The sequence below is a fragment of the Callithrix jacchus genome, chromosome 9 (assembly GCF_049354715.1).
Source record: "Callithrix jacchus isolate 240 chromosome 9, calJac240_pri, whole genome shotgun sequence".
In the NCBI taxonomy this organism is placed as follows: domain Eukaryota; kingdom Metazoa; phylum Chordata; class Mammalia; order Primates; family Cebidae; genus Callithrix; species Callithrix jacchus.
Genome location: NC_133510.1, coordinates 55,547,639 through 55,566,815, shown reverse-complemented (window position 1 = coordinate 55,566,815; position 19,177 = coordinate 55,547,639). Strand labels below are relative to the sequence as shown.

The 19,177-nt window shown below is 38.4% G+C and overlaps 1 long non-coding RNA gene across 1 annotated transcript in view; it reads right to left on the bottom strand.

Annotated features, from left to right (window-relative positions):
* Nucleotides 1-1,988: 1,988 nt before the first annotated feature.
* LOC118144220 (uncharacterized) overlaps nucleotides 1,989-19,177 on the bottom strand; it is a 19,884-nt gene continuing 2,695 nt past the window's right edge. The window contains exon 2 of the long non-coding RNA XR_004728767.3: nucleotides 1,989-2,230. This is a non-coding gene — a long non-coding RNA (uncharacterized LOC118144220). The remainder of the gene's footprint in view (nucleotides 2,231-19,177) is intronic.

Below are 19,177 nucleotides of genomic sequence, written 5' to 3'. Positions count from 1 at the left end.
AGCATATGCAGCGAGACGTGGCTTTTTTGGACCAAGTCCCAAACTAAGAAGGCACATGGAGCCAACCCTCAGTCATCTGCAGCCTGGAGCCACATGTATTGTGAAAATAAATACATTTAGGTGTTTTTATGCAACATTACTACAGCAAAAACTGACTCAAACTGGTACCTAGAAGTGAGGTGTTGAGGCTGGGCTCAGTGCCTTACACCTGTAATCCCACCACTTTGGGAGACTGAGTTGGTTAGATCATGAGGTCAAGATATCGAGACCATCCTGGCCAACATAGGAAACCCCGTCTCTACAAAATACAAAAATTAGCTGGGCATGGTGGCGCCTGTGTAGTCCCAGGTACTCCAGAGGCTGAGGCAGGAGAATTTCTTAAACTCAGGAGGCAGAGGTTGCAGTGAGCTAAGATTGTGCCACTGCACTCCAGCCTGGCAACAGAGTGATACTCTGCCTCAAAAAAAAAAAAAGAAGAAAACAGAAATGAGGTGTTGATGGAACAAAAACCATGTAGGTAGGGGAGGGGGCAAGGAAACCACTACAGGAAACAGAAAAATGGCAACTCATATTATGCCATGACAAAACATTTGGTAAAATGATCACATATATAATTTTCTTGCCTGAGGTAACCTTTGTGGTAAGGCTGTTAGGCTATTGCCGCCATTTTTATACCAGTGAGCCCTTCTTGACATCACTTTAGAACAACTTGATTATCTGTCTCTGGCAGTACTATTCAATGAGTATATGCAGAATAATAATACTGTAGTATGTTATTTAGGAACTAGTTTGTCATTTGCATTGGAAATAGAGATGACAATCTTCTATCCCATGAAGGCATTTTTAATCCTCACAAAATTCATTTTTGTACCATATCCTAGAAGAAATTCAGTGTAACAGGTATCTTCATGGATTTGAAGATGCTGAATATATAATTGTCTCTTTAAATTCCTTCTCTTTCAGAGTATATAGTGGTAAATTTCAAGACATTTACTTTTGATTTCTGCCAGATAGTAATGTTTGAGAATAAGAAGCTTGTTAAAACAGTAATATTAGTAAATACAAGATCACAATGGTCTCATATATCAGCTTTGTCATGCAGTCTCTTAAGGAAGTTTCAACATTTTGTCTGCTTCCTTGATTTTCCAACTTCAGGATAAGCTCATTTGAAGACAGAGAAGCTGCCAAGTCACAATTATTTTCCACTGCATGTGATGGGATTTTCTCAATCTAATTTTTTTTGGTGAAATATGACACTGTATGAAGGATTTATTTCAGTCATTTTCCAAAAGGAGTTTGTATTTCTGACTCAGAACTTTGCTCTCTATGCTTTCCTCAATCATCATCCTTGGCAATTTTCTGAGATTTTAGACACCTTGAATTTATATTATCTAAACCTTCTCAGAACTACTTCAGGTCTTTGAATGGTCACATTTTGGCCTGGAATAAAGATATAGATGTAGATACAGAGACAGGTACAAGTACAGACAGATACAGATATATAGATGTGTAAATATCTATACACACATCTATTTTTATTTATATAATTTCTATTTATTTCTTTTTTCCTCTTGTAGCCCCATTCCCACCCCCTTAACCTATCTCCCCATCCCTTATTCTCCTTTTATTCACAAACTTTGTAAAGTTTTCACAGGCTATTTTTGGGGTTTTCTCGCCACTCCTCAATCTCACAACCTGGCCCTTATCCACATATCTGTCATGGAAATGGAAACTTTCAAATGAGTTTCTAATCACAAATCCAATGACCTTTGTTGTAAGGAAGGGAGGCATAAAACATTTCAAGATTTTGGCCACAGACACTGATGCAGAGAATGAGGAATTTGGGGCAAACAGTTTAAGGGACATGGGGTAGAGGAATGGAAACTCAATTTCAGGATTTACTCAATGTCTGAAGGTGAATCCAAGGCATAAGTCTAAGTAGAGTATTGTTTCAGCCAGCTATTGCTGCGTAATAAAATATCCAAACATTTGGTGGCTTAAAACAACAACAATTTTATTGCTTACGACTCTGTGGGTTAGAAATTCCAGCAAAAACCAGTTGAGGTGGCTCTTCTCCACTCCACATGATACTGTCTGAGGCCCTCAACTAGGGCTGGAGGGTCCAAAATGGTCTTGCTCCTCCATCTGGGCTTTGGTGCTGGTTGTCAACCTGGGTCCATTGTTTCCGCTCTGCATGGTCTCTCTCTCTCTTTACAAGGTCTCCTATTCTCTGTAGATAGAGAGATATCAGGACTTAATGCAGACTGGACTTTAAGTCTAATGAGTCATTAGATGAGGCTTTAGCAGGTAGAGAGAGGGAAAAGAGGTTGGGTATGTATTGCCCATGGTAGAGGCATGAATTGTTGTGGCAGAGGACACATTGAGGAAACTTGTCTGTGAAGATGGCCACCAACATGCATGTGGCCTCTCCCATCAAGAGGTAGAGTCTATCTTTCTTCCCTTTGAATCTAGGTTCACTTGTGGCTTGTTTTGGCCAAGAAATGTAGCAGCAATAACTTGGTGCCAGTTTGGGTCCATCCTTTTATAGACCTGGCAGCTTCCATTTTCACTGTGTTAGAGTCCAGCCAGCATGGAAGCAAGAGTTGTGCTATTAAATGATAATGGGTTTCCAGGAGGCAGAAAGAGAGACCCAGACAGCCCTCAGCCATTCCAGTCACACTTAGCCTAGGTGCCATGTGAATGAAGCCGTTTTGAATGTCAGAGCCCCAGCTGAGCTCCCAGCTGAATGTAACAGCATGTGTGACCCCAGCTGACACCACATGGAAAGGAAATGAGACATATCCAATGAACCCCACCTAATTCCTAACTCACAGAATTATGATTAAAATTGTTTTAAGCCACTGTTTTTGGATACTTTGTGACAAAGAATCAAACTTAGATCAGTCTCTTATTAGACTGTGTCCTTCCATATAGCAAAGAATGCAAGAGGAAAATTGTCTTCTTTTAGAAAACACTGTTAAGTGACAGACTTAGGATCACTGCCCCAGGCTAATTAGTAAAAATTAGTTCTAATTCAAGCAAAAAGATTCCGAAAGAATGTAAGTGACTAGTCCCTCATTCACTAAAAAATAACTCTGCTTAACTCTCATAGTTCTTCAAAAGGATAATGAATGTCTCTCTTCATCCACATTAGAAAAAGTGAAGTACGCCTTGCAATGTTAACCTGATAACTTCCCTTTAAGCCACAGATGACCTAAAGAAGATTTATTTTCTCCCTGGGGGTGTTCAGAGCATGGGGTTTTATAGCCAGAAAGTTTCTGGTTCCACTTTTCACTTTAAGTAGCTAAAGCCTGAAGTCTGCCAACCATTTCCACTCATATTCCCCAGATACTTCCATTTCAGTATGTACAAAATGGATCCTATCTCCCCTCACTTCTATGGTCCAATGAATGGTACTACTATCAGAAATCTAGAAGTAATCCCACACTCCTCCCTCCATTGGTTGCTATGTACCTATGATCCTACCACCTAAATTTTTCACATGTCCACTTATTCTTTCACTCTCATCATTTCTCACCTGGACTACAGCAATTCCTAAATAACTATTGCCTTGCCTCCATCTAACCTATATTTCATAGTGTAATAAAATGAATCTTTCAAAGTGAAAATCTGATCAGTTTAATTCAAATCTCTTAGCAGGGAATCAAAGGCCTATGAGGATCTATTCCATGATTACCTCTCAAATGCCATCTCTTGGAACTTTATCTCATACCCTACACAGCAGCCTAATAAAAACCAACAGCAATTTACCGAATGAATCCTGCTCCGTCCTACCTTCATACCTTTCCCTAGAAAGAGCTTTTCTCTGTTTGCCTGGAAAACCACTATTCATGCTTCAACAGTTAATTGATGCATTACCACCTTCAGGAATGCTACCTTGATTCTGCCCCTAAGGAGCAATATATCATGATATTTAAGAGCAGGGGATCATGAGCTCAAGCTACTGGCTCTGTGACCTTTGTCAAATAATTTAACCTCTCTGTGCCTCTGTTTCCTCGTTTGTAACTTGGGGATAATTTCTCACAGAATTATTGAGAAAAGGGAACAAGACACTATATATAAAAGTGGTTTGAACTGTTGCTGGAATATAGTAAGCACTTAATATATATGAGCTGTTTTTCTTTCCAAGATTATGTTTAATTTCTTAGTTTTATGGTCCCAGATTCTCATGACCTACCCAAATGTGATGGAAACTGTGGACTGACTCACAAAGTCTTATCAACTTGTCCTGTAGTTAGAGAAATTTAAAAGCAAAAATTGTTACACTTGCTCTTTTCAGCTAACACTCTGCATGTAACCTATGCCTAATGGGTGAGATTTAAAGAGCAGAAACCAATCACAGGTCATCTTCCAGTCAGTTCTTATAGCAGTCTTTGCAAGCAAATATCACCTTGTAAAATGACTGTGTTTCAGCTGGTTCCCTGTGAGCAGTTTTGAGTATTGATTCTTTGGTTTCCTGGGTGCCAGAGGCAAAAACACAGTGGCAGCAGAGGTGTTGGTGGCAGTCTAGATTTTGGAACAGCCTTTATGTGGCCTCAAGGAAGCTCCCTTGTAAGTGAGATGGCTGTTGTTCTGAAGACAATGCTGGATCCATAAGACACAGTGAATCGGCCGGGCGCGGTGGCTTAAGCCTGTAATCCCAGCACTTTGGGAGGCCGAGGCGGGTGGATCATGAGGTCAAGAGATGAGACCATCCTGGTCAACATGGTGAAACCCCGCTTCTACTAACAATACAAAAAATTAGCTGGGCATGGTGGCGCGTGCCTGTAATCCCAGCTACTCAGGAGGCTGAGGCGGGAGAATTGCCTGAACCCAGGAGGCAGAGGTTGCGGTGAGCCGAGATCACGCCATTGCACTCCAGCCTGGGTAACAAGTGCAAAACTCCATCTCAAAAAAAAAAAAAAAGACACAGTTAATCTTAACTAACAATCTAGGTCAACCCCAGTATAATCTTTCATTTCTCCCATCATAAACTCTGCAATCCAGTCAGGGTGCTTCCCTACTTTCCAAATACTCCATGCTTTCCTCATCTTCTCACTTTTCTTATGCCATTTCCACATCACTCCCTGCCCTCTAGAATCATTCTTGTAATCCCAAATCCTCCATTTGAAACTACCTTTTAGAAAGCTCCTTAGTTTATATGCAGTCATAGCTCTAATATAAACACTTTTTATTTTGCAATTTTTGGCAAAAGTAATCTGCAATAGTAAAACACAGATTAGGCAAGTTTACATACATATGATCACAATCCAGCCAAGAAAACTTCATCAATCATTTCCAGATTTCCAAAGCGGGCATCATTTAACTTGGAGATCTTTTTCTCAGGACTTTGTAGGCCTTTTCAAAGTCTATTTAATGCCTCTTACTTCTGGTAAAAGAAATTTCTGCAGCCCCAAGTTCAACATATAAATAATTTTAAGCTAACTGACATCACCCTTGGGGAATACAATATTTTGAATCAAAAGAGCCAGTTTAGGGCAGGCATGGTGGCTCACATCTGTAATCCTTGTGTTTTTGGAGGCCAAGGCAGGAGAATGACTTGAGCCCAGGAGTTCAAGACCAACCCAGGCAATATGGCAAGACCCTGCCTCAATTTCTTAAATTAAAGTTTTAAAAAAATTCAGGAGAGCCAGTTTAGACCAAATATGTGTTTTAAGATGTACCACTTGTAAGTAATGGGGAATTTCAACACTGTTTTATTAGACTAGGGAATAGACCACAACCTACAATCAGGTTATATGTTAGACCTAGAGATACAGGTTTTGATTCTACTTTGTTCAGTGATCTTAGGTAAGTAGTTCAAACTATCTGAGTAAATTATACAATTCAAGTAGAAGTCAGCAACATAAAATCACTGCAATTCTAAAGCTACTGAGGTTGCTTTAGAAACATGTTCCTCTAAAACTGAGCTTCCTCTACCGTGTCTTCTCTGAAGTGGCTGTTTTACTGTCCAAGCCGTTTTGAATATGTGGGTTCCAATATGCTTCAGTAGAAACCTACCTGTGAGGAAAGTAACCTTAACTTAGTTTTTTATAAGCTCTGTTACATGCACTATAAATGAAAACAAAAACAGCATGTGATCGTTTCTAAAGTCTTATGTAAATTTTTGTGTAACAGCCCAGGATTTTCAGATTCCCTCTCTATTGAAGATGAAGGCTTCAGCATAAGTGAAAGGCACTGACATTACACATAATTTAAGTAGATACACAAAGCTAGACACTCAAAATTGTCGCTGTTTCTGATACTACCACACTGTAAAGGAAAATCCTAAGTACCCCAACTCTCTTTTCTCTTAAGCCCAGTGCATTCCCAGGAAGCATCTTAGTCATGACACCCCTGGTGGTCCATCCTTCCGTCCTCCACACATGAGCAGTATATTCCTTTTCTATTGCTAATTTAAGAAATTACCATAAATGTAGTGGCCTCCAACAACACCCATGCATTATCTCATAGTTCTACAGGTCAGAATTCCAGGAGTTGCTCAGCTGGGTCCTCCGGTCAGAGGTCATCAAGGGGAAGAACCTGCTTCCATGCTCATTCAGGTTGCCAGTACAGTGGGTCCTGTTATCTTGCTGGCTGTGGTACAGGGCTCATTTTCAGCTTCTGGAAGTTGCCAACTGTCCTTGGGGTTATGCTCCACTCCTTCAAAACCAGCAACAGTGCTTCAATTCCTTCTCAAATCAATCTGATGTCTTCGGTTGCATCTCTGTAACTTCCTGCCTTCCTCTTCTGCCTTATTCTTCTGGTTTTAGGTTTATGTGATTACATTGGGTCTACCCAGAAAATCCAGGTATCTTCTATTTTAAGATTAAATAATTTAGTAACTCTACATCTGCAAAGTTCCCCTTGCCATGTAAAGTAATATATTCATGTTCCCAGAGATTAGGGGCTTTCACTGGGGGCTTTAATTCTGCCTACCACAATCTGACATGTCTGAAACCAAGGCTTTCCAGCTGGAGCACCTAGTTCTTACAGCATTCAGTGGACCAGGGGGGAAAAAATCTCTATCTGCAAGTGTCCACCTAAAATCCATGAAGGATAAAATTTGTTTGTTAAATGTTAGAATGATTGCATAACAAATGTATTTACACCCTCCTATCCAGTATCCTTTATCAAAAAATATAGAAATTCATTTGATTATATAAAAATTACAATTACAAGGTCAATATTCTGGATAAGGCATTATGGATGTTTGGTTTTGTGTGACAATTGAATTACATGTGAGCTTTTGTTTCTATGTGTGTATAAATATAGAGAAAGTCAATGTTGGGGGAAACAGATTGGATAAACAGATTTCTAAATTTTGGTATGAGTTCTGCTACAAACTACCTGTGTGACTTTAAACAAGTCACTTAAAGAACTCTCGTCCTAGTCTTTTCTCTTGTAAAGTTGGCTGTTTCATCAAGTTGACCTCCAGCTGAAGAGTCTGTATCTCACATAATTTATATTTATTATAAAGTAAAATGGCTCAGAAACCCAGAAATCAACTCCTTAGAACCAAGTATTCACAGAATAGTAAGGAGAATTTAAATTTGTATTAAAAATATCTATGAAGTATCTTTCAATTCTTCCTAGAAAAATCACCAAATTTTGTTTCTCTTTCAAATCATTTTGCTGCTAACAAAAGGAAAATTCACAAGTTGAAAATGTGTTCCTCAAGAAACAAAGTGAAATTTTAGTTTTAAAGAAGAGGTTGAACATCTCAAGATTAATACACATCCTAATGCAAAACAGATGTTTATCAAAAGGTCTTCCTAAGAAGGCAACATAAGCAGAACAAATCCTGCAAGAGATTTTGCCCATCATATTTTTCCTGTGATGAATTCTGATACATCATCACTCTTCCTCTTAGGTTCACAGCAAGTGCCCTTTGCTCCAGTTCACTTCATCTATTTTCCAGTACGCAAGCAATTGCACAAAACATATTTTTAGTAAAACATACGTAACATGTGTTTTGGATGTAAGAGTCAGCTCTTATTTGTGGACTCAAAACCCTACCAGTTTCAACAACACTGACCTCACCTAACAGTTATCTACAATTAATGTGACAAACTGTTTGTTGAAGGTAGTCAGAGTGTCCACATTAACAAAATCCAATTATTTTCCCAGAAAGAGATTCGTGGGTTCAAAAGTTGTTACGTACCAAGTAATCTTACAAGCTTACATTTTCTTTATTGGTTTTTGTATCCAAAATGTGTTTATTGGGATGGTTTTCTATTTATCTTGGTTCACAGTGCTTTTAGCGCTGCTTCCATCTGAAGGAACATTCTTCTGTAAGCCTTGCTTTTCTTCCTGTATGCTGACAGAGGACAGTGGAGAGAAAACCCACAAAACTACCATCTGTGTATGGCTAACAATCGTGTCGATCTTATAGCATCCTGGGCATTTCACATCCATGAAGTAGGAATTGAGGCTCTGCACCAGGCATTGCTTCTCATATTGCCTCCACTCCATTTCTAGAGAACAATGAAGGAAACATTTCCCAAGAGGCATGCTCTCCTGGGGAGGCCATCACCACCAGAAAAAACGAGCTTACAATTTCTTTCACTTGCTTTCACTTCAAACTCTTTAAATGACACTTAGTTTAGTTGAATTAGTATAATTTGTTTCTTAAAAAGAAGCTTGCACTTGCTGGTAATTGTTGCTGATATTCAGAGAGTTTATTAACCTCATAAGTAAAGCAAAAAAAGCACAATACCCCTAATTTGCATTGTGTATTTTATTCCCATAGGACATACACAGACTATTTCCTTATGGTTATGTGAATATATTTCAAAAAGTAGAAACCGTCTCTAATTCTGACAGCACTCGAAGCACAGGACTTTGCACATTGTGGTTGCTCAATAAATATTTTTGCATAATTTATTAATCAAATTCATGAAATTCCATAGAGCATATAGCAAAGTAGAGAAAAGTCCAGTTCCAACTAATGCTGATTAGTACCAAAGCAGCATGTTCTCTTCTGTTCTGAGACCACAGTTTCAATCAATTTTTTATTGAAAATTTTTAAAAATTATATTAATATACAATTTACATACAATTAAACACACTCATTTTAAGGGTTGATGATTTTTGACAAATGCATCTTCTAAACGTAACTCACCAGCATAATCAAGATATGTATGTATGTATACATTTACATATATGCATATGTATATGTTATGCAAACATATGGAGGGTGATCATTGGGGGATTATGGGTGTTGAGTTGGTAGGGTATTTTTGGAGTACAGATCCATGAGTTTTAAGACCAGTATAGACTCAGGTCACCATCTTCACAATCAAGATACTAAACAATTCCTTTACCCCAAAAGAATTCCCTCATGCTACCCCTTGTGGTCAAGCACTTCCCAGACTCCTAGACCCTGACAACCACTGGTCTATTCTCTGTTCTGATATTTTTGCCTTGTCCAGAATGTCATTTTCATTGCATTACACAGTGTAACAATCTGAGACTGGCTTCTTTCATCAGCATAACGCTTCTGAGATTCATTTGTGTGTGCATCAATAATTCATTCCTTTATATTGTTAAGTTGTATTCTATTATATGGATAGACCACAGTTTATATATTCACCCACTGAAAGACATTTGGGTTCTGTCCAGTATGTGGCAATTATGAATAAAACTGCTATAAACGTCTTTGTACAGTTTTGTGTGTGAACATAAGTTTTCATTTCTCTGGGATAAATACATAGGAATAAAATTTCTGGGTCTTATTTTAAATGTATGTTTCAATTTACAAAAAACTGGCAAACTATTTTCCATCTTGCATTTTGCATTTCCAAGAGAAATATATGAGAGTTCCGGTTACTCCACTTCTTAGCACTTGGTATTGCTTGGGATGGTTTTGGTTGGTTTCATTAATTGCAGTTTTAATTTGCATTTCCCTAATGGCTAACGATGTTCAGCATCTTTCACAAACTTATTTGCCGTCTGTATGTCTTATCCAATGACTGTTCAAATTATTTGCCCATTTTTAATTGGCATTTGTTTTCTTATCATTGAATTTTGAGAGTTTTTAAAAATATATTCTGGATACATTGTTTTATTATATCTATGATTTGTGAATTTTTTTCCCCAATCTGTAGCTGTCTTATCATTCTCCTAATGGTGTCTTTTGCAGAGCACATGTTTTTAATTTGTATGAAACCCAATTTATCAATGTTTTTTGAAGATTATGCTTTGGGTATCATATCTAAAAAACTCTTTGCCAAACTCAAGATCAACTAGATTTTCTTCTATATTTACTCCTAAAACCTTTATAATTTTATATCTACAATCTACTTCAAGTTAACTTTTGTATAGGTATAAAAATTAGGACTTTTTTGATATGGCTGTGCAATTATCCCAACATCATTTGTTAAAAAAAATTCTCTTCATTGAATTGCTTTTGCACCTTTGTCAAAGTCACTTACCTATCTAGTTATGCATCTGCTTTTGGGCTCTAGTCCATGTCATTGATCTGTGAGCCCATGATTTCACAAATACCACACTGCCTTGATTACTGTGACTTTATCAGAATTCTTAAAATCAAATACTGTACTTTCTCAAACTTTATTCTTTTTTTTTCTTCAAAATTGTTTTGGCTATTTTAGTTCCTTTGTCTTTTTAGGTAACTCTGAAATCAGCTTGTCTGTTTCTACAAAACATCCTGCTTGGATTTTCATTTGAATTTGTTTAAATCTATGTATCAATTAGAAAATGAATGACATGTTGATTATATTAAGTCTTTCGATCCATGAACACAGTTATCACTCTTCATTTATTTATTTAGGTCTTTTATTTTTATTTTGTTCTTTAGTGCTTTTTATTTTTATTTTTTCTTTGAGATAAGGTCTGGCTGTGTCACTGAAGCTGGAGTGCAATGGCATGATCACAGTTCACTGCAACCTTAGCTTTCCCAGACTCAAACCATCCCCCTACTTCAGCCTCCTGAATAGCTGGGACTGTAGGCATGCACCACTATGCCTGGCTAATTTTTGTGTTTTTGGTAGAGATAGGATTTTGCCATGTCGCTCAGGCAGGTAGTGATTTTTTAGTTTTCAGAATACATATCCTAGATACTTTTAAGTTAGATTTATACTTAAATTCTTTCTTTTTGGGGCGGAAGGGGAACTACTGTAAATTGTATAGTTATTAATATTTTTTTCCATTTACAACCATACATTGCTAGTGAATAGAAATATGGGACTGGCCACAGTGGCTCATGTCTGTAATCCCAGCACTTTGGGAGGCCGAGGTAAGAGGATACCTTGAGCCCAGGAGCTCGAGTCCAGCCTGGGCAACAAAGCAAGACCCCCATCTCTACAAAAAAATAATACTAATAAATAAAAATTAGCTGGGCATTGTGGTATGCACCTGTAGCTACTCAGGAGGCTGGGACAAGAGGATCACTTGAGCCCAGGAGTTCTTGGGTCCAGTGAGCTATGATCATGCCACTGCACTTCAGCCTGGGTGACAGAGGGAGATACTATCAAGAAACAAAGAAGAAGAGAAAAGAAAGAAAGAGGGAAAGAAAGAGAGAGAGAGAGAGAAAGAAAGAGAAAGAAACAGGGAGGGAAGGAAGGAAGGAGAAAGAGAGAGGGAGGGAGGGAAAGAGAGAAAGGAAAGAAGGAAGGAGGAAAGGAAAGAAGGAAAAAAATGAGATGCTACATTTTATAGTAAAACTTTTTCAGAGGAAAGTATAGGATGGTGATCAGACTCAAAACCACACCACTTAAAGCAACTGAAGAAATTTTAGCTTGTAGAGAAGACTCAGGGAGATAAGATAGACTATCATGGGTGACTTAAAATATGTGAAATACTGTGTGTAACTTTAGGAGTTATATATGTATTTTAGGAAGACAAGGTCCCAATGCAGTTTAATATTAATAGGAGATTAATAGGAAAATCAGAATTTCAACAACCTAATATTTTAAAAGATTAATCTGTCAAAAACTGAAACTCTCAGAAAATATGATCTGTGAATAGCTTATCAGTCTTTTCCATCAGAAATCAGTCAACAATTAAACAGCCTATACTAATGAATCTATGCTTATGCGTTATTATTTATAAAATCTTTCATGTTGACTTGGTATTCTTCAAAAGGAATCCTAATGCCGGGAACCTTATAAGTCTTTCTCAAAGGCAGAATCAGAAACTGTAAGGATTTGAGATTTCCCCTTCCTTGAAAGCTAATAAATTAGCCTGTCACAGTTCTTCGGATGCTGGCAGTAGACACAAGACACCTGGGTCAAAGACCAAGGTGCAGCAAGTAGCCTAAAGATTATGTTTTGTGCCAGTTCCCCTTGCCTCTACCTCTTCCAGGCAACCCAGGGGGGTCCAAGTGGACGCTGCTCATGCAGGAGGTTTGCCTCACAGCTGAGGATCCTTGAGCTTGGGAAACCCAAATCTTTTGTGATGGGCAGTAAGCCTGCTTGAACTTTTCGCCCCAAAGAAAGTCATTCTCTTTATCATAGTGGGCAGTAAATATCTTGCTTTTTTTCTCCAGAGGAAGACACTACCTCCATCTTCCAAGGCTGTTTGCTAAGAAGTGTCCTTGAAAAAACAGTCCAGAACAAAGATGGCCCAATGCCTTTCCTCACAAGACATACAAAAACATGAGACCCACAGAAAATTGTTAAAAGAGAAGGGGAGGGGAGGGGAGGGAAGGGGAGGGAAGAGGAGGGAAGAGGAGGGAAGCAGGGGAGGGGAGGGGACGGGAGGGGAGGGGAGGGAGGGGAGGGAGGGAGGAAGGGAAGGGAAGGGAGGAAGGAAAGGGAAGGAAGAGAGGGAGGAAGGAAAAAAGGATGAAAGGAAGAAAGAGTTTAAAGCATTTGCAGGTTTTCATATACACATTCTAAAGGGAACAAATTACCTCTAGAAATAAATGTTGCCTAAATTGAACTTGTTCATATGTATAGAATACAATTGATGAGAGACCAGAGAGCAATATAGCACAGATCTGTGTATGTATCTGACTGGCAAAAAAAAAAAAAAAAAAATTATAGAGAATAGGTTATTCGAGGAATGGCTGCTGAAGAGATATTTACCTTCAGCTCCATGAAACAAGCTAAAACTAGATTACATTATCTCAGATAAACACAGTACTAGGGGTCCCCCTCCCTCTCTGACTTTTGCAAAGAATGGCAATACAATGGTCCTGAAATCTTTGTAAGATCCAAGCTCGATTCTAAACAGCTTGTTATAACCCAAGGAAATTACTGCGATGAGTTTATTTTAAAGAATATTACAAGGGATAGAGATGAAGACATGCATAGAGAAAGGCATGTGGGAAGAGGCACAGTTCTTTTCTGTCCTCTCTGCGGGCGCCACCCTCTAGGAACTTCCTCATGTTTAGTTTTCCGAACCCTGTCCTTCAGGAATTTTATGAAAGTTTAATTACAGCCAGGTGTGGTGGCTCATGCCTGTAATCCCAGCACTCTGGGAGGTCGAGGCAGCTTGATCACCTGAGGTCAGGAGTTTGAGATCAGCCTGGCCAACATGGTGAAACCCCATCTCTACTAAAAATACAAAAATTAGCCAGGCCTAGTGACGAGCTCCTGTATTCCCAGCTATTCAGGAGGCTGAGGCACAAGAATCACTTGAACCTAGGAGGCAGAGGTTGCAGTGAGCTGAGATCACACCACTGCACTGCACTCCAGGCTGGACCACAGAGTGAGACTCTGTCTCCAAAAAAAAAAAAAAAAAAAGCATAATTACATAGGCATGATTGATTGAATTATTGACCATTGATCAGCTTTACCTTCAGCCCCTCCCTCCTTCCTGGAGAGGAAAGTTCCAACCATTTTTCTTCTTTTGTTTTTTTTTTTGAGACAGAGTTTCACTCTGGTTGACCATGCTGGAGTGCAATGGCACAATCTCTGCTCACTATAACCTCTGCCTCCCAGGTTCAAGCGATTCTCCTGCCTCAGCCTCCAGAGTAGCTGGGATTACAGATGCCTGCAACCACGCCCAGCTAATGTTTTGTATTTTTAGTAGAGACAGGTTTTCACCATGTTGGTCAGGCTGGTCTTGAACTCCTGACCTCAGGTGATCTACCCACCTCAGCCTCCCAAAGTGTTGGGATTACAGGCATGAGCCACCATACCCAGTGCAAATTCCAACCTTCTAATCCTTCTTTGGTCTTTCCAGTGGCCAGTGCCTAACCTGAAGCTACTACCTAAGGAGCTAGCAGCCACCAGTCATCTCAAGGATTTTAGTTGTATGCCAAGAAACTGGAGGGGGAAATCAAACATATATTTCACAATTATCACAGGAGGCAAGTGAAAAATTTACTTCATTCAAAACTTTTATGTGGTGTAAAATAGATTTCTATTTTGTTTAAATCACTGGTATTCTGAGTCTCTGCTACACACAGCCAATCCTATTATAGAAAATCCAATAAAATATATGCAAATTATATGGATAAAATTATAAAGCTGTATTGAAAGACATTAAGTTGGACCTAAATACTAGCTTACTATCCACTTCCTTCTATGGCTTACTTTTGTCAATCAATGTAATTTTGTTTTACATTTTTCTATTGACATATCCATATTGGGAGCTGTGCCCTGGAGGATGTCACACACGGGAATAAGGAGACAAACACAATGGTGTTCCCTGAATCACTGATTATAAAAAATTAAATAGGACACAATTTGAGTGTCCATAAATAGAATTAAAAGTTCAACATTATATAAAAAGTCAATTATTCCCCAAGTTATCGTATAAATGCAATAAAATGCCTATTACTGCTCACACCTGTAATCCCAGCATTTTGGGAGGCCAAGGCAGGCGGATCACAAGGTCAGGCATTCAAGACCACCAGCCTGGCCAACACAGTGAAACCCTGTCTCTACTAAGAATACAAAAATCAGCCAGGCATGTTGGTGCGTGCCTGTAGTCCCAGCTACTTAGGAGTCTGAGGCAGGAGAATCGCTTGAATCTGGAAGGCAGAGGTTGCAGGGAGCCGAGATCGCGTCACTGCATTCCAGCCTGGGCAACAGAGCAAGACTCCATCTCAAAAATTTATGTTAAATAAAATGCCAATTACCACTCACAAGTGTTTTTTAGTAAAACTCAACAAGCTAATCCTAAAATGTACAGGGAAATTAGAACGGCCATGACACTTTTAAAACATAAAATAAAAGAGCATATTGGAGAGGTTGTCCTTCCAAATATGAAGACTTATAAAGCTATAGTAACTATGATACGACAGTAATAGTATGAAATTGAGACAAGAAAGGCAGAGAAGTCAGAACTAAACCACACATACAAGAAAGCCTGGTGTTGACAGATGAGGTACTGCAGATCAGTCATTAAAGGATGGCCTATCAATAATTGGTGCTGGGATAATTTGTAATACATCTGGGTGGAATAACTCAATATTGTAACTTGTTTATTATTCCCAAATTATTCTATAAATTTAATGTAACTTTAGTTAAGATTCTAATAGGAATATGCATGCATGTTTTTCTTAAAGAATACACATATGCATATACACCAACATATACCCATACACACGCCCCAGACTGTAAAGGAAAAGGCTAGTAAATTGAGCTGTATTAAAATTCAGAATGTCTTCACAATTAAAGCAAATAAAAATAAAATATGGCTGGGCACAATGGCTCATGCATTTCATCCCAGCACTTTAGGAAGCCAAGGTGGGGGATCACTTGAGCTCAGGAGTTTGAGATCAGCCTGGCCAACATGGTGAAACTCCGTCTCTGCTAAAAATAAAAAAACTTAGCTGGTGTAGTGGCACACACTTGTAATCCCAACTATTTGGGAGGCTGAGGCAGGAGAATCACTTGAACCAGGGTGGCACAGATTGCAGTGAGCCCAGACCACACCACTGTACTCCAGCCTGGATGACAGAGCAAGACTCTGTCTAAAAAATAAGAAAAATTTAAAAGGCTGGGCGCGGTGGCTCAAGCCTGTAACCCCAGCACTTTGGGAGGCCGAGGCGGGTGGATCATGAGGTCAACAGATCGAGACCATTCTGGTCAACATAGTGAAACCCCGTCTCTACTAAAAATACAAAAAATTAGCTGGGCACGGTGGCGTGTGCCTGTAATCCCAGCTACTCAGGAGGCTGAGGCAGGAGAATTGCCTGAACCCAGGAGGCGGAGGTTGCGGTGAGCCGAGATCGCGCCATTGCACTCCAGCCTGGGTGAAAAGAGTGAAACTCCGTCTCAAAAAAAAGAAAAATTTAGAAAAATATATAAATACAATAGACTAGCCAAAAATTAGAATATACCTAGTATGTATAGTCAAATGATTGCTGTATAAAGCAAATAGAAATTCTACAGTCAATATTAAAAGATAAGCAACAAATAGGAAACTATACAAAACATAAGAACAGAAGATTAAAAAACAATAAATATATTAAAAGATACTCAACTTCATTATTAACCAGGAAACTAAAAATTACAACAATAAAAGTCCATTGCAGCCATCATATTGGTAAAAATTTTAAAGTCTGATCTAACAAAATGCTTATTACTTGGTCATTAAAATATCACATACTCTCTCCTATAATCTCCACTGGATCGAATAAAAAATCTAAATAGCAAAGAGTAAAAATACTGCTTTCAGAATGCAGAGGTAAATTAATCAGTTTATATGATTTCATTATCAAGAAGAAATGATAAAATGGTTTTTGTTTGTTTGTTTGAGATGGAGTTTTGCTGTTGTTACCCAGACTGGAGTGCAATGGCATGATCTCGGCTCACCACAACCTCTGCCTTCTGGGTTCAAGCAATTCTCCTGCCTCAGCCTCCCGAGTAGCTGGGACTACAGGCGTGCACCACCATGCCCAGCTAATTTTTGTATTTTTAATAGAGATGGGGTTTCACCTTGTTGACCAGGATGGTCTCGATCTCTTGACCTCATGATCCACCCGCCTCGGCCTCCCAAAGTGCTGAGATTATAGGCATGAGCCACCGCACCCGGCCTATGATAAAATATTAAACCAACTGTCTAATGAAGAAAGTTAGAGAAAAGATCAAACAAAGAGGAAAACAGAAAAAAGAAAATAATGAAAAATAATGCACAATCTAGTAATTGCCACATAAACAAAATGATAAATAAATCCAAAGACGGTCGGAAGGAGAGGGCAAAAACCAATAATAAAATAATACAATCAAATAAAAATGTGATCAATATAAAAAAGAAAAACTCAAAAAAAAATAAGGAATGAAAAAAAAGATATGTCTGAATACTTTTTAATCCTAATCAGGTAAACTGGTTTCTTGGAAAATAAATATTGCCACAACAGACTTAAGAAGTATTAATATTACAAGCAAGAATAAACCAAATGAATGTTATTAAAGAACTATTTCCAAAAATGGTTCTAGGGCCAATGAATATTACTGAAAAGTGCAATCAGACGTTCACAGACATAGTCTTTTCCATGCTATATAAACTGTTCAAGGACTGAAATGCTATCCAACCCATTTGAGACAATTAGCAATAATCCTAATATAAAATAAACACAGCAAAGTTTATAAAAATAAAGATGAATCTCAGATTATTGAAGGTGCATTAGCAATCAGCTGTGTCTATTCTGTTGGAAAAGAATAAATCTGTTGAGTTAATAGAAATATAAATGCATAAAGTTGAGCACATTCACAGGAATATGTATAAGCCATCAAGACCTTGGGATGAAAAGCCAAAATTAGGAGAGGAAATAAATCAAATACTTACATTCTTACAACTATAAAATGAACTGAGCACAAAGCACAGAAAGACTTCACTAAATGAGACTAAGAAACTTTGAGAGGGCAATAACAAATGCTGGCAAAGATGTGGAGAAAAGGGAACCCTAGGACACTGTTGGTGAAAATGTAAATTAGTAAGGAGGTTCCTGAAAAATTAAAAGCAGAGCTACCACGAGAGCCAGCAATCCCACTCCTAGGTACATACTCTAAAGAAAGGAAATCAGTATATTGAAGAGATATCGGCACTCCCATGGTTATTGCATCACTATTCACAATACCCAAGATGTGGAAGCAACCTAAATGTTCATCAACAGATGCATGGATAAAGAAAATGTGGTAGATATTTCACAGAGTGCTATTCTGCCATAAAAAAGAATGAGAGCTTGCATTTTGTAACAACATGGATGAAAATGAAGGTCATTATGTTAAGTAATCCAGGTAAAGAAAGACAAACTTTGCATGGTCTCACTTATTTGTGGGAGCTAAAAATTAAAGAAATTGAGGCGAGGCACAGCGGCTCACACCTGTAATCCCAGCTCTTTGGAAGCCCAAAGCAAGTGGATCAGTTGAGCCCAGGAGCTCCAGACCTACATGAGAAACACAATGAGAGCCTGTCTCTACTTTTAAATAAAAAAATTAATAACTCAAACAAACAATTGAACTCATGGAGAAAGAAAGTAGAAGGATGGTTACTAGAGGCTGTGAAGGGGAGTAGGGGCAGGTGGGGCAGAGAGTGGGGATAGTTAATGCATACAAAAAATAGTAAAAAAGAATGAATAAGACCTAGTATTTGCTAGTACAAGAGGGTGACTATAGTACAAAATAATTTAATTGTACATTTAAAAATAATTCAAAGAGTATAATTGCCTTGTTTGTAACACAAAGGATGAATGCTTCAGTGTATGTATACCCTATTTACTCTGATGTGATTATTATACATTACATGCCTGTATCAAAATATCTCATGTAACCCATAAATACATACACAATTATGATGTACTCACAAAATTTTTTTTTTAATTTTTGAAAGGCTGAAACACATTCATATCACTCCTAGGGCCCTTCAGTAGCCTCCTACACCCAGTTGATTATAATATCATTAGAAAAACAGCAAATGCAAACAAAAAATTCAGTGGTAACTGAGAGATGGAGTCACATGGGTTCAAACTGTCTTGAATACTCTCTGAGGCTATCACTGTGATGGTACCCACTCATAAGGGCTTTTAGTAGAACAGAGTTTATAGACAACTATCACACTGGTTAAAACCAGTAGATCACATGTAATACATAAACAAAAAATTGGTAATGAAATGTTACACCAATGATGATATTGTGCATAGGGTTTAGAGAATGTGGGGAAGGGGAAATACATGAGAGAAAGATTCACAGAGGAAGTAATGTTTGCACAGAATCTGCTTCCGCTCATCTGCTTCAATTTCACCTCAGGGCTGTTC